General features: G+C 40.8%; 1 protein-coding gene across 3 annotated transcripts in view; it reads right to left on the bottom strand.

The window, feature by feature from the left end:
• Positions 1–5,294: 5,294 nt before the first annotated feature.
• The window catches only part of LOC141133862 (NACHT, LRR and PYD domains-containing protein 3-like), a 221,198-nt gene continuing 216,113 nt past the window's right edge, over positions 5,295–10,379 (bottom strand). The window contains exon 12 of one of the 3 annotated variants that reach the window (XM_073623442.1): positions 5,295–6,486. The gene's annotated coding sequence lies outside the window, so the exon portion shown is untranslated. The remainder of the gene's footprint in view (positions 6,487–10,379) is intronic. The other 2 variants (XM_073623444.1, XM_073623445.1) reach the window with 2 other exon arrangements.

The following is a 10,379-nucleotide window of genomic DNA, read 5'->3' as shown; positions in this document are numbered from 1 at the left end:
AGTATAAAAATAACTGGCTGCAATACCAGCAATTAAAATCATATATAGAAGAGAAACGATCGAGGATAAAGAGACCATTAACCAAATTCGAGAAAATACTTGTAGAGGAAAAGAATCCAACTAAAAAAATGTCAAAGATATCTGACCTACGACTCCCTATAGGTTCCCCTAGAGAATTATTAAGTATGAAAAAATGGGAAAAAGATATTTCAATAGGAGATGAAGATTGGGAAAAATGTTTGAAATATTAGAGAGATGGACTATAGGAAGTAAATATGAGGAGAGAAATTGTAAGATTGTAATGAGGTGGTAGAGGAGTCCAGTAATATGAAATGAAGAAGGAAATCTCGGAGACCGGTTGGAGATGTAAGATGGAGAGGGGGGACAATGGGACATATTTGGTTGGGTTGTCAGAAGGTGAGGGAATTTTGGGGGAAGATCTTGGAGATCTATCAGAAGGTATCAGGAACAATAGTGACTCCAAATATAAAAACCTCTTTATTCTCTCCAACACCAGATTCAAAAAAAGAAACCAGAAAAGGCATTTTACACTTAATGAGATCTGCGGAGAGAACAATAATAACTCGTAAATGGAAGGAAGAAAAAGGACCAACAATTGCAGAATGGATCTGTGAAATGAGGGAAATTCACTACATGGAAAAACAGAGAAGAGAAGAAGGAAATGTCATAAATACATTGACAGAAATATGGCAAAAATGGGACGAGTTTCGGCTCTCAAAGGAAATGAAGAATTTTATATGATGAAAGGGAACAGGTTATGGGGTGGGGGGCTGGGATATTATAATTTTTTATTTTTGTATGAGATGAGATTGGACGGATGATAGGAATAAATGAATATAGGAGGTGGAAGGATTATATAATATTTATAGTAGGAACCTTTATGTATTTGTAACATTGATGAAGTGTTGTATAAATGTTGATATATTTGATATTTTTAAAAAATTTAATAAAGATAAATTGAAAACAAAAATGATTTTTTTTCAAAAATATTTTTTTTTCAAAAATGATTTTTTTTTCAAAAATGTTTCAAAAATGATTTATTTTTTTCAAAAATGTTTCAAAAATGATTTATTTTTTTTATTTTTCAATTTTTTTATTTTTTAAAAAAATGATTATTCTTTTCAAAAATTATTTTTTTTTAATTTTTTTTTTCAAAAAAGATATTTTTTTCAAAAATTATTTTTTTTTCAAAATTTTTTTTTCAAAAATTATTTTTATTTTTTCAAAAATGTTTCAAAAATGATTTTTTTTTTCAAATTTTTTTTTTCCAAAAATGATTTTTTTTTTAAAAAATGTATTTTTTTTCATGGGGTGGTCATAATGTTTTGGCTGATCATGGGGGGTTATAATGTTTTGGCTGATCATGGGGTTGTCAGCTTTTGTCACCTCCCACTCTAGTTTTGAACATTTCGCCATTCATTCCTATGGGACCAATTTCGCCGCAAAAAACGATTATATTTTGTGAACCATTCGGCGAAACGTTCCACAAAGTGATAGCACACCAATCGGGAACAATCCGCACGTTTCGGTATATTACTTGTCTATGTAGTGTAAAAGCTGTGGGAGGAGTTAGGGTGGTAAATTCGGCTATAATAAGAATAATAATATATATGTGAGATAACAGTAAGTGGTCTTGCTGGGCAAGAACACTTAAAGCGGATCTTCACCCGTTTTTTAATCAGCATCTCGGTGGCTTCTAAAAGCAACACCGAGTGCCATATGGAGCTTTTTTTTTTTTTTTTTTTTCCTACCTTACGTTATTTGTCTTTCTTTGTTTCTGTCCCTGCAGCTGTGGGCGTGGACTTTGCGGGTATTGACGTCATATCCTTCGTTCCCGCAATGTCTCCTGGGATCTCATTGTCTTTCATCCCAGGAGACATTGCGGATAACCTCCGCAAAATCTTGCGAGACTGCAGGACTGACGTCATTACGTCCGCCACATTTGGAGGGCGTTTCCATCACAACAGGGCGGGAACTTCCGCCGCCGCCGCCCGTTGTCATGGCAACCCAGAAACAAACGGCGATGACACTGGGCATGCGCGGGAACGAGCGGTGAATGCTGGGAGGACAGCATTCACCGCATCCCGGAAATACATCCTTGTGGGTTTCAAATGCCCACAATGAAGATGGGAACCGCCGTCTTTCATTTTTAAAAGTTATTATTTTCAAAGAAATCGGCCACAATCGGACTTACTTCGCAGAACAGGTGAGTACATTTTCATGATTTGAAAAGACTATAAATGAACTCCTAAAAAAAAAAAAATATTAAATAGGTGCACACCCGCTTTAATAAAAAATGAAAATGAAAATAAAATAAAATAAAAATCAAATAAAAATAAATGTAAAAATAAGAATAAATAAAAATAAAAATAAAATTAAAATTAAGATGAAAACAAATGTAAATCAAAAAAATCAAAAAATTAATTGGAAATGAAATACCTAATAGTCCTCTATGAAACATTTCACATCAAGTTCAACATTCAACCCCAACCACCTCATTGTATTTAATTTGAATATCCAGTAAGTCTCATTTTTTGACACTTCCCTTCGCATAATTCAAGTTCCTCCAGTTTTGTTGTATTTTATGTATCCCGTAGAACTTCAAATGTTGGGGGTCCCTTCTATGTACGTCCCCCTAAAGTGCTTCCACACGATGTGATGTTTAAACCCTTTCTTAATGTTCCTGTCATGCTCCCCTATTCTTACCGAGAGCGCCCCTTGTGGTTCTTCCTAGGTACTGCAGCCCACAGCTACACTCTAACACGTAGGTAACGTGGGTACTGCAACACGTGATTAGTTCATCGATCGTATATTTTTGTTTAGTTGGACTGAAAGCCTGTTATCTTTCTCCCTCCCCTATTAGTGAGTCTGCAGGGTTTGCCACATCTAAAAAAACAGAGGTAAAGTTTTAATATTTGATATATTGATGTCATTAGGGGGTTTACTTGGTTGTTTGAATAATAAGGATTACAGAAAGATTGTGCACCATAAATTATATGTCATATTTATATATTATATATATTTTTTTGCAATGTTTTTTGCTCATGCATGATTCTCAGAGAGTGCTGTGTTTTTTACTGGGGTAGCGCAGTCAACACAATTTTATTTTTATTTTTTTACTTACAGTATTGGTGAATTATTTGATTGCAGCAACCAATTTTTTACGTTTTTTTTAGGTTTTGTAGGTTTAAACACAATACAACGATTTATTATTTCATATTTTGCACCGGTGACTCACTTCTACTTATTGGAAGCGATCGAACGGCCAGGAGGATCTTGTCTGGGCGGGTCTATTATAAAACTGGTTCAGGGCTGAAGGAAGACCAGAATTGTTATTTGTATTGTTATTGGTAGAGGAAACCTTCTTATTTCTAAAAAATTGTATGTTGGTGCAAATAAAAGGAGTATCACAGACAGAACTCGATCTTCTCTGTATCCAAAGTAGAGATTCCTATACAAGCCATATTACCGGTGGTGACACTACTGTCATCTATCCTGGCAGATGTGGTCTGGTTGAGGGTAGACGGCCATCGTATTGGTACCGGAACAGGTGACGTGGCTGGAGAATGGTTGGAAGCGATCGAACGACCAGGAGGATCTTGTCTGGGCGGGTCTATTATAAAACCGGTTCAGGGCTGAAAGAAGACCAGATTTGTTATTTGTATTGGTAGAGGAAACCTTCTTATTTCTAGAAGTTTTTAATTTCTGAGGGGGGGAGGGGGACCATTATGGAAATGATCTGTACTGGTCCTCTGATGTTTGTCTACAATGAGTGGCCCTAAGGGAAGACTCATAAGAGGACATGGAGGAGCAGCTCTGAGAGATAAGTGAGAGGGTAGAGATGGAGGGCTGGAAGGCAGATGAGATGACGGATCATCCAGCCTGGAGATGATCGGGAGTTCATTCTGTAAAGGATAATTCCTTTTTTTATTCCATGAATATTCTCTATCGTTATTGAAATCATCGAGGTCACGTCTCAATTTACCTCATTTTGTAGGTAACAAAAAGTCTTCCTCAGTTCTGGTATTTTTCTTCAGCGTATGGAGCCATGATAAGGGGAATCATCGTATTGTGACTGATAATGTCTTCTATTAGTGTATGGATATCTTCTTCTACTTTATTAGACCTGGATGTTCTATGAGCAATGAGAAGACTCCTCCATTTGGTGGTACAAAGAGTGGCAATGTCTGCCCATTCCTTGTGATTATCAGTCTCCAGGAAAGGACATTGATTCAGGACACTTAGACCTCTAGGGGGTCATTTTACTATCAATGTATTTCCTAAGAAAAGAATTTATCCCACCACTGCTGATTGGTGGTTTGGATGATTCTTTCTAATTGTTTGAATTTACCACACAGGGACTGGCATTTCTTACTGGGAAGAACATAATCTTGTTGAAGAATGGATGATGGGAATAACGTATAGAACTTGTCCAGAACCGCATATTGTTGTTCTTCTATATCATTAACCACTTAAGGACCAGCCTCATTTTGGATTTTAGGCGTTTACATGTTTAAAACAGTTTTTTTTTGCAAGAAAACTACTTAGAACCCCCAAACATTATATATGTTTTTTTTTCTAACACCCTAGAGAATAAAATGGCGGTCTTGGCAATACTTTTTTTCATACCGTATTTGCGCAGTTGTCTTACAAGCACACTTTTTTTGGAAAAATTTCACTTTTTTGAATAAAAAAATAAGACAATAGTAAATTTAGCCCAATTTTTTTTTATATTGTCAATGATAATGTTACACCGAGTAAATTGATACCCAACATGTCACGCTTCAAAATTGCGCCCACTCGTGGAATGGCGTCAAACTTTTACCCTCAAAAAAATCTCCATAGGCGACGTTTAAAAAAATTCTACAGGTTGCATGTTTTGCGTTACAGAGGAGGTCTAGGGCTAGAATTATTGCTCTCGCTCTACCGATCTTGGCGATACCTCACATGTGTGGTTTGACCACCGTTTTCATATGCAGGCGCTGCTCACGTATGCGTTCGCTTTTGCGCGCAAGCTCGTCGGGACAGGGGGGTTTTAAAAAAAAAAAACATTTTTTTCTTATTTATTTTACATGATTTTATTTATTTTTACACTGTTTAAAAAAAAAAGTGTGTCAGTTTTATTCCTATTACAAGGAATGTAAACATCCCTTATAATAGAAAAAAGCATGACAGGTCCTCTTAAATATGAGATCTGGGGGGTCAAAAAGTCCTCACATCTCATATTTACACTAAAATGCAAAAAAAAAAAACACTCATTAAAAAAATGACATTGAAAAGAATGTGCCTTTAAGAAGTATGGGCGGAAGTGACGTTTTGACGTGGCCTCCGCCTAGCAGTGTTATGGAGACAGGTGGGCGCCATCTTCCCCTCACTCGTCTCCAGCTACAACAAGGAGACAGACGCGATCGCCTCTGCCGCTACCGATGGCTCCGCTAAGCGGCGGACGGCGCCAGATCGCGGCGGGAGGGGGGGGCCCTCTCTCGCCACCGATAAAAGTGATCTTGCGGCGAATCCGCCGCATAGACCACTTTTATCTGAAAGCCGACCACCGCATGAAACGGGGATACCGGGGTTATGGCAGCTAGCTGCTGTCATAACAACGATATCCGCCGCCAAGCTTAGGACGAACGTCGGCGTGCGGCGGTCAGCAAGTGGTTAATAAAATCCATGATAAAATAGAAAAGGGAAAAGGAAAAAAAAAACAAAACAAAACAGGACAAAGGAACAACTCTTATCAGATAATCGGAATTAGAAACAATGAGAACTGGCTGTGCAGCACAAAGGTTTCAACAAAAGCAAACAATATAACAAGTAGAGGCGCAAAACAAGTCAGACATCATACACATTCTGATACAAATCTGCTAAAAAAAGAAAAAAAAGAAAAGGGAAGTAATGATAAAAATAGAGTCTGGTCAGTCCATAAAAATATCGGCTAAAAGAGTCTATTTAGAAATGGTGAAAATGGAAAAAAAAGCATCCAAAAATGGGAACATGGCCGCCATCATGATAGGGTAGAAACCAATTCCTCAGCTGCAGTAAAACACAAGTAGAGAGGCTCCTCTGAGTTCAGTATTGTAGAAATAACCCTTTCTATAGTAGATGTGGATCATCTCACATTTTGTAGGAATAAACAGGCCTGGTATTAATAATACAGTGACACCTCTCCGAGTCCTGAGCAGTGTGGATTCCTGGCTGACAACTGTGAGATCTTCTGAAGATGGAGGATGGCGGCTCCGGAGAGCGTCCTCAGAGCGAGGCGTTGGAATGCACAGGACAGCTTGCTGCGGACGGATGACGTCATCAAAGCTGGATGCGTTTCCAGAGCGTGCACACTTGGCGATGTAAGCAAGTCACGCTCCTTTGTCAACAGATTCAAATAGAAATACCATGACCGGACTTTATAGAGGGCTGACATGGGAACGTGGGCGGGGTCATGTAACAAGCGAGATAAAAGGGGCGTGTCTATAAAACAAACAACACAATATGAAGCTAAAAATTAAACGATTATAAAAAACAATCAATCATATAAGCAGTTCTGGACGAAGGTCATATGTAATGTAATGTTACCATTGGAATGAAAAAAATAAATAAACACATGGCAGAGGTGACGTGAAAATAAATAAATGAATAAACACATGGCTGAGGTGACGTGAAAGAATATAAAAATAAAAATAAATAAACAAATAAATAAATAAACACATGGCTGAGGTGATGTGAAAATAAATAAACACATGGCTGGGGTGGCGTGAAAAAAAAACAAAAAAACATCATATTTAAGAACAATGAGACTAGGTGTAGTAAATACTATTAAAAACAACCAATAGAAGCTAGAGATAATGCCAAACAGTTAAAAACTAATACAAAGGAATATAGAAAGTTATTTTATATTTTTATAAATTGGTAGAAATTTCGATTCCTTCGTTAATTCCGCCAGGTGAGAGATCGTCTACATTATAGATCCAGAACGTTTCTCTCACACACATCATTTTAAAACATTCTGCTGCTGTGAGAGAGTTGGAGATTTCCTCGATCCCCCCGACCTGCAGGCCAACCGCAGACTGTGGATGAGGTTGAATGAAGTGTCTGGGGACACGATGCGGGTCGGTACCACCTTCAATCGCTCTCCTATGTTCTCCGAATCTAACCCTGAGGACTCGAATAGTCCGACCTACGTAAACTGGGCCGCATGGACAGCTGAGCCCATAAACAACAAGATCTGAGGAACGATTGTAAAAGTCCTTCAATTCATACGTTTTCCCTTTTGTGGTGAAGGACTTTTGACCATGATGAACGTATTTGGCACATTTTGCATTGGGGCTTATGCCACTGAAACATCCCGACCAGTGAGATGAGAACAGGCTTTTCAGAGGGTGTGTTTATTTATTTTTTCACGTCACCTCTGCCATGTGTTTATTTATTTTTTTCACGTCACCTCTGCCATGTGTTTATTTATTTTTTTCACGTCACCTCTGCCATGTGTTTATTTATTTATTTTATTTTTTCCATTCCAATGGTAACATTACATTACAATGACCAAAGAATATCCAGCACTCTGAATGTCTCACAAACAATTAGCAGCAGTCCAATAAAGGTTAAGAGATTTAATGTATGTGTGTAATAAAAACAATATAATAAAAACAATTAGTGAACAGTATATAGTCCCATGTAGATAACACTGTATGACACTTAAATAAAAAAGGTTTATAGCAGCCAGAAGGTCCAATCAGCAACAGGCAGTCTAAAACTGGAGATCCATGCAAAGAACCTAACCCCAGGCTAAGAAGCAGATAGAAGGGGGTTGGAGGGGAGATGGAAACCCCAGCCCACAGACCCAGGAGACTTACACTGTAGACACCGGCTTTAGATGGAAAGGCTCACCGATACCGGAGGACAGATCTGTAGATGTTGTGTGAAGGCAGGCTGTAGATCCACCGGGAGGAGAAGGTCTCACAGACGCTCCGTGCCAGGGAGCGATGACGTCAGCCCAGCTGGAGGAAGAGGGCGTGGCTTCACACAGGGGAACCGCCGGAGAAACAGCTGATAGTGCTGAGCAGCTGAGATGAGTGTGAGTCTCCTGGGTCTGTGGGCTGGGGTTTCCATCTCCCCTCCAACCCCCTTCTATCTGCTTCTTAGCCTGGGGCTAGGTTCTTTGGATGGATCTCCAGTTTTAGACTGCCTGTTGCTGATTGGACCTTCTGGCTGTTATAAACTTTTTTTATTATAGTGTCATACAGTGTTATCTACATGGGACTATATACTGTTCACTAATTGTTTTTATTATATTGTTTTTATTACACACATACATTAAATCTCTTAACCTTTATTATTGGACTGCTGCTAATTGTTTGTGAGACATTCAGAGCGCTGGACATTCTTTGGTCATTGTTTTAAATCTGTATCTATCAGTTACGGTTAGTCCAGCTGCACTGATTCCCCCCCCCCCCCCCCCCAAGTTCAAGTCATGTCTCACATGGAGGATTGACTATACATTATATGTTATTATTGTACATGCCTTGATTGAGGTCCCTGGGTTTACAGGAATCCGCACTGCTCAGGACTCGGGGAGGTGTCACTGCATTATTAATACCAGGCCTGTTTATTCCTATAAAATGTGAGATGATCTACATCTACTATAGAAAGGGTTATTTCTACAATACTGAACTCAGAGGAGCCTCTCTACTTGTGTTTTACTGCAGCTGAGGAATTGGTTTCTACCCTATCATGATGGCGGCCATGTTCCCATTTTTTGGATGCTTTTTTTTCCATTTTCACAATTTCTAAATAGACTCTTTTAGCCGATATTTTTATGGACTGACCAGACTCTATTTTTATCCTCACTTCCTTTTTTTTTGTTTTTAGCAGATTTGTATCAGAATGTGTATGATGTCTGACTTGTTTTGCGCCTCTACTTGTTATATTATACCACCACAGAACCATCAGCTGCGTGCAACTATCAATCCACAGTTATCTGTATCATGCCCCCACTACCTATTCTCCACCACCACAGAACAATCACCTTCTCCATGCCACCACTGTCTCATCTCTGCAAAACGCAGAGCCACCCCCTCCTCCCCACTGCCAGTGTTTGCTCCCCAACAACCCAATTTACTGCATTCCCCCTCTGCTTCTGTCCACCTACTTCATTTCATCACCACCTGTTTACCACTGTCTTCTCTCACCATCACTGCCTGCCCCCTTACCACCACTGCCTTCTACTCAGGGCCACTACTTGTACATTACCACCTGCTCCTACCCTTCACTGCCAACTCGATAGGACCACCACATATCGAGCACGCCCTGCTCCCACCACCGCCTGCTCTTCATCACCACTGTTCACTCCACAGGACTGACACTTGTCCACCACTACCTTCTCCCACTACCACCTGTTCTTCGCCAACACTGCCTTATCCACAGGGCCACCACCTGTTCACCACTTCCTGCTCCCTACCACCACTGCCTCCTTCACAGGACCACCACCTGTTCATCACTACCTGCTCCCAACACCACCTGCTCTTCATCCGCACTGCCTTCTCCACAGGACCACCACCTGTTTACCACTACCTGCTCCCAACACCACCAACTCGTCATCACCACTGCCAACTCCACAGGGCCACTACCTGTTTACCACTACCTGCTCCCACCACAACCTGCTCTTCATCACCCACTGCCTTCTCCAAAGCACCACCACCTGTTCACCACTACCTGCTCTCCCACCACCTACTCATCATCACCACTGCCAACTCCACAGGGCCCCTGCCTGTCACACAATTACCTGGTCCCACCACCACCTGCTCTTCCCCACCACTGCCTCTTCCACAGGGCCACCACCTGTTCACCACTTCCTGCTCCCACTACCACTACCTGCTCCCTACCACCACTGCCTCTTTACAGGACCACTACCTGCTCCCCCACTACCTACTCATCATCACCACTGCCAACTCCACAGGGCCACTGCCTGTTACACAATTACCTGGTCCCACCACCTGCTCTTCGCCGCCACTGCCTCTTCCACAGGACCATCAGCTGTTCACCACTTCCTGCTGCCACTACCACTGCCTACCCCTACCATCACTGCCTCATCCATAGGACCACCACCTGTTCATTATTGCCTACTCCCACCACCACCTGCTCTTTACCAACACTGCCTTCTCTACAGAGCCACCACCTGTTCACAACTATCTGCTCCCAGCATCACCTGTTATTTACCACCACTGTTAACTCAACAGGACCACCACCTGTTCACCACTTCCTGCTCCCACTACCACTGCCTGCTCCCACCACCACCTGCTCTTCATCACCACTGCCTTCTCCACAGGACCACCACCTGTTTACCACTACCTGCTCCCTACACCACC

This window comes from Aquarana catesbeiana, linkage group LG03 (assembly GCF_042186555.1).
Source record: "Aquarana catesbeiana isolate 2022-GZ linkage group LG03, ASM4218655v1, whole genome shotgun sequence".
NCBI classification, from domain to species: Eukaryota; Metazoa; Chordata; class Amphibia; order Anura; family Ranidae; genus Aquarana; species Aquarana catesbeiana.
Note: the sequence above shows the minus strand (reverse complement) of the source record. Positions and strands in the feature narration are given on the sequence as shown.